This window comes from Pinus tabuliformis, chromosome 4_2 (genome assembly GCF_031772625.1).
Source record: "Pinus tabuliformis cultivar Carrire ecotype Pingquan chromosome 4_2, CPIR1, whole genome shotgun sequence".
NCBI classification, from domain to species: domain Eukaryota; kingdom Viridiplantae; phylum Streptophyta; class Pinopsida; order Pinales; family Pinaceae; genus Pinus; species Pinus tabuliformis.
In genome coordinates this window covers 179,350,184-179,356,718 of record NC_142304.1, presented here as the reverse complement: position 1 = coordinate 179,356,718, position 6,535 = coordinate 179,350,184, and positions in this window count along the sequence as shown.

The following is a 6,535-nucleotide window of genomic DNA, read 5'->3' as shown; positions in this document are numbered from 1 at the left end:
TGTCAAGCTTGAAGAAGAATATTGTCTCCATTTTTGCCATGGAAGACAAAGGGTTTAGATTTGCATTCATTAATGGAAAATTCCTTGATTAGCCAAGGGATTCTAGCTTAAGATCAACCTTCACTCTTAGTGTCACTAATGAAGGACTATACAAAGTTTTTGGATGACCAATTCAAGCATTGGTCCATGATACCACTAATAAGTGTGAGCTTTGGCACCAGATATTTGCTGACCTTCGTTACACGGCTTTGCCTGGTTTGAGAAGAATGGTTTTATACATTCCAGAGATTAAAGTGGAACATGAATGTGTATGTTAGGGATGTGTTAGTGGCAAGAATGTCAAGGGACAATTCCATTCTAGTAGTAGCATATATAAGGAAGATCTTCAACTTATCCATTATGGCATTTGTGAGACCATACATATGACATCTCTCGGAGGATATCTATATTATGTTATCTTTGTTGATGACTTCTCTTGTAAGACTTGGATATTCTACTTGAATACAAAGGATCAAGTTTTAAACATATTTAGGGAGTTAAAATCTCTAGTGGAAAATCAAACTGGAAAGAAGATCAAAATCCTGAGGACAGATAATGGAGGTGAATACACTTCAAATGATTTCAAAAACTTCTACAAAGACATTAGGATTAAGAGCGAGGTGGTTGTTCCATACAACCCTAAAAAAAATGGAGTTTTTGAAAGGAAGAACAAGACCATAATGGAAGAAACCAAAGCCATGGTTTTAGATCATAAACTTCCTATGTTTCTGTAGGGAGAAGTAACAAATACTACAATATATGTTTAAAATAGAAGCCCTCATCAAATCCTTGGGGACAAGACTCTTGAAGGAGTTTTTATAGGTGTGAAACCAAAAATTGTACACTTCAAAATATTTGGCTTCCCTATATACATTCATGCACTGAAAGATAAAAGGTTAAATATGGAAGATTCACGAAAGAAAGATATGTATGTTGGTTATTATGAAAATTATAAAGCTTACAAGATGTATGTGCTAGGTCAGAGGAACATTAAGTTCAACTAGGATGTGAACATTGATGAAGATGTTGCACTTGGAAAATAAAGGGACTCTCCTGTCCCTGTTAGTAATGAGAAGTGATGATACTATGGATATAGATGCATAGCCATCTATGCCAGAGCTCGACCTCGTAGATGAGCCTATGGCACCCATGGATCCTCCTCCTTGTGATTCTCCTTCAAGGAAGAGACCTTTGTGGCTTCGTGATACATTACATGATGTAAAGAGACACTCAACCCTGAGAGGAACCTTCAGAGATATCAAGTAGCCTTGCAGATATCATGGATATGCTGCATTGATGAGCAACATTATACAATCTTAACCTTGCAACTATGAAGAAGCAGTGAAGGAACATGTTTGAAGAGATGCCATGGTAGAGGAATATCAGTCCATCATGAAAAATGATGTATGGGAGGTTGCTCCAAGATGTAGAGCTGTAACTAGGGTCTCTCACACCACTAATTATCCCACATTAATAAGTCAATCCGGGAACGTTTTGTTATTGCAAGGAGTAGCTCAATCCGAGGCTATTTGTCCGAGTAATGCTCGGTAGTATAGTGTTCTAATGATTTGAAAGGAAACAGATGCTAAGCTGTAACTAAACTAACCCAAAAGATAGAATCACACAAGGCGGTTGATCAGTCAAGGGTACGGAAGCAATAACCCATCCCTTTAGAAACTGATAAAGAAAGGAAATCAGAGCATGGACTTATAGGTCTGGGGCTAAGCAGCGTCTTGCTGAGGCTCACTACAGCCTTAGGCCTGCTCTCACACTAAGAACAACAAAGGCAGGTAAATCAAACAGCGGAAAGTAAAATGGAACAGCAGTCTGGAAATGGAACAGCAGTAATGAAATGGAACAACAATAATAAAATGGAACAGCAATCCTCAACCGTATGTACACGTTCTATACTACTATAGCAATCTGAGAGTAATGGATGATATGACTATGTTTCTGAACAAAGTAATATTGCTTTCAAGTCTTACAAATACTATTTCTCATGGATCTAATAACAATAACATTCATACCAACATTCCGCTACAGAAATAGCTGAGAGATGCAATTCGAATAGATCCACTTATACAATGCAGAGACATGAGATAAAGAACTCATTCAGATATCAATTATAATGAAGCATAGTATATCACATAAAAGATGTATCAGATTACTTAAATAATGGAAATAAACAAACCACACACAAATCACAGTATAATAATACAAAAGCAAGTGTCCTTCGGAGCTGGGCCCTTGGCTGCCAATGGAACACTGCCTTAAGTTACTCCAGATGCAGAGACAAAATGAACACCAAGTCTTCTATATTAATCGCATCAACAAAAGTATAACAAAGTCAGGTCTTAGCAAGACTCAATGATCACAGTTGGTTTTGAAACTTAGAATTACAAAAACAGTCGTCCCCCCCGCTCAATGGCGTGGTGCCTTTATATAACAGAAATGACGGAGGTATCTAGATAATCAAAAGATAAGTTAAAGCAGCGATCCCTCAGGATCAAAGATCCTGAGGGATTCGCTAATCGTTCGATTCTTCTCTTTCCCTTCTTGCGTTCTCTGACTCAGTATCCTGCATTCTTTCTCTGGGCTATTCGGCTCTAATTTTACTTGATCTTGTCCGCATCCGGTTCCCCGTTGGAGGGACAGTAGTTATTTTCCCTTTGCTTCTTGTTTTCAATCGCCGATCCTTTGTTCCCACGTCTTCCTGCATAGAAAACGTCAATTATTAGCACTTGAGCTTCCTTTATCTATTGTTGCACATTTTATCAAAACCCTTTATCTTCTTTGAACTCATAATGCAGAAAAGGTTAGAATTATTATTGAAAAACCACTAGATTGCTTGTCAAAAGCATACCTTCCAAGTGCTCCACACACCCCCCTGCTTACCCTGTTTCATGGCCTCATGAAAACGTTATAGTTGACATGCAAGGCGGTGAGAGAATAGGCTGGAGAAGGGATCTCGCGAGGAGGCCGGCAACCGTGATGAGCAACTAGATGGTCAAAGAACTGATCTATTTGATCTGCAGGCATCTCATATAAGGCCTGATATCCGGGTGCAGGGTGCCAAATAATTGGACTGCGAAATCGATATCCCAACCAGGATGGCCCTGCTCGCAGAATCCGTTCCCCATAGAGACTCAATCGGCTGGCAGCCAGCTCAAAATTCTCATATCTAAAGGGTTCCCTGAGCTGGATGTTTGGGTTAGAGGTCCGATATCGAAATTTTGCAGCATAGAGGGCAAGATCTTTAATAGTCAGGAAATATTCCAGACTATTTCGGATCAAGTCTTCATGCATGGGACCTAATATCTCCTTGACACCTGGGATCCTCATCAGACTCCTATGCTCTCTCCATAGCGTCACTGGGTCTCTAGGTTCAGCTCGTACCCATAAATCTAAGCTATTCTCTTGCCTCTGGAAGGTGTTGTAAGCTTTGAGCCACTTCAGCTGATTAACCCCAAATGAGATAAAGGCTTGGAATTGTATATCGCCAACAAAAGGGCCAGGATTTAAATCAGTTTCCTGGTCTAGCACAAGATTGTGCAGGTAAAACTCGCATAATAACCTTTGAACTTTAACTCCATAGTGCTTGCAACAGTCTATAAAATCATTAACAGTGTTGATATGGATAGGTGCTCCTGCCCTAACGGCTTTTATTTTTAATCTCAGATATCGTTCAAGCAAAAATAAAGCATAATTTTTAGCAGGGGCCCTACAAGTCAAAACGTCATTATATAAGGAACACACGGTGTCCATCTGCTTAACAACACTATCTAATCGACGAGTTACCTTAGCAACCTTTTCCTGCTCCTTCTGCCATCCTTCAAAGGCCTGGCTCTCAGACTGACTGATGTCTCGAAGTTGCTGTTGGAGCTCTTCGTATCTTTCCTTGGGGACTGTCTGTTCTCGCAACTGCTCGGCTTCCTGCTAGGCTTCCTTCATCATTTTATGCAAGGTTATGGTTTTTGGGTCCTTTTTCCACACAGCCGTAGAGGCTGGAAGTTTAACCTGGACCTTCCTATTACGTTGCTTGGAGTTTAGGACCCGAATTACGCCCAAGGGTGGTGCTTCTGTTTGGACTTCTTTGCTTTCTGTTTCCTTCTTAATGCGAACGAAGGGTTGCTGTGGTCTTCCTGCCATCGGAGCCTCTTGCTGTTCCATTGGAATATCCATTCATTCTTCAAGGCCAGATGGAACAACAGTCTGTCCCTCCGCGCTATTTGGAACAGCAGTTTGTTCCTCCATGTCATTTGGAACAACACCCTGTTCCTCATTATTATTTGGAACAGCAGACTGTTCCTCGGCAGTAGGTCTCCTGATGGGGTTTCGACCATCAAAGCGAATTCTTGTCCTCGGGGTTCTTGCTACCGTGGTCCTCCTCCTTTTCCCTGCAGTCTTTTGTATTCTCAGACTGGCTTTCAACATTCGAATTTTCTGCCGGAGTCTGGCTATAGTGCCCAGCAACCTCTGCTGCTTCTTTCTTAATTTCTCAATTTCCCTTGTCTCGGCAGAGGGTTTGGTTCTCAAGCTTGCTTCTTCTTTATCTGGGATATCTTCCGGCATCCTGGGGACAGATTGTCCCAGATTGTTATCTTCCATTTCATTATCATAACCAGGCAGGTTTTCTTCCCCTGCCTCTTCTGCATGCATTTCCTCGGGTAATTCTTCTTCTGTGGGACCGTCAGGGACACCTCCTGTGCTGGAGGCCTGGCCATATTCTCCCATATTGGCCAGAACTGCTGCCAATTCCTCCTCACCTGGAGGGTCTTGCAACGGGCTACCCCCTGGCTGTGCAATTTCTTCTTCCTGATTGCCCTGTTTGGTGGCCTCTTCTCCCTCAGAGTGTTCATCTCCTTGGTTGCTTTGTCCGGTGGCCATTTCTTCCTCAGAGTGCTCATGTCCTTTTTCAATTTCTCCTTCCGGCTGGTCAGTCTCGGCCTCCGATTGCTCAGCATTTCCTTCGGAGGGCCCTCCCTCTGGTTCTGGAGGTTCATCCGCAATTTCAATTGGCTGGGCCGTTGTTCCCTGAATTCTTTCCAACCTTCCTCGTATCCGGGCCAGCCGAGCTGACTTCCTTGGCCTCTCAGGTTGGTCGGGTGTACCAGCAGGTTCTGTGGGTTCCTCTGGTTGTTCTGGCGTATTGGGAGGTTGTTTCCGTTTTGAAGCGGCATGTCTTTCTGCTGCTGACTTCTTGCGTTTCTCTAATCGTTCCGGCGTGCTAGAGGACTGTTCAGGCTTTGGGGGTGGTGCAGCCGATCCTCCTTCGACTATTGCGACCAGTTCCTCCCAAGTGCTTTGCTGTTGAGTGAGACCGTGGCTCACTATCAACCGAATCAGCCCATGGTGGCTAACGACTGTATCTATGTGCTGGGCCTTTTTCAGGCTTTGGGCCGCATCATGTAGTAGCGAATTTAAAAGTGCAGGGAGATTTACAGAACATTTTCCTTTTAAAACAGCTAAAAGTTTCAGGTGATGAGGTCTTACCACGTCTTTTCTCCCTTCGCAGGTGATATAGCTTTGTACTGTCTTCGCTAGCTCAGTCCAGGGTTCCCCTAGTGTTGCCGGCAGAACTCCTTTCCCTTTGACTGTCAAGCTTTGGCCTTCGTCCTGGAAAATTTCCATAGCTTTTTGTAATCTTTCCTTCTTCGGCGTCCATATGGGTCCAGCAGCTGGTAATCCTGAGACTTCTACGATGATATCCTCTGTAACCTCTATCCGCTTTCCTCCTACTACGGAGTAGTTTTCCTGCAAATTCTGCAGGATTTCCAATGCTACTGCTTCGTTTGATTCTTGCAGGCGGTTGAAGTAATTCAACCATCCTGCGTTTTCCAGGATTTTGCGAGCAGCAGCGAAAACTGTCAGCTTGTGAGGTTCGCTTCGGACCGTCTTTCTGCCCATGATTCAACTCAGAAATGGAACAACAACTGTTTGCGGTATTTGCGACGCAGAGAGGATGATCGATGCTAATTTTGGAAAGGATCACACAGAGCATGCAACAAAAAGAAAAGATCGTGGACGGCAGTCTCCGTGGGATGGAATCATCATACCGTTAAACCATGCCATTCCTTCGTACATTATCTTGCCCGAATGGTATGCAGCCACGTAATCCATGGAGTAATGAGGTTACTTCCCCCCCCGCGATCTGATAGGCTGCCCACAGCCGTCAAAGAGAGGAGTAGCAGCCAGTCGGGAATGCAATCATCAAGTACAGCATATCAAATTATGCCATGTTGTAAAAAAACAACGAAATGCCGAAACCGAGGCAAAAAGGTGGATCGCGTTTTATATAAGCCTGCGTGATATAATGAGGAACCGGGGGATTGGACGTCTGTCAACTGTACGAAGTCTCCAGTAGTCATTGTCAGTTCCGTTGCCATGATCGGTGGTAATATTCATGCGATAGATATATCGGGGTGTGACATATGATACATGCAAAGGATATAAGAGACAGAAAGATTTAATATCATACCTGTTGGTGTAAATATTA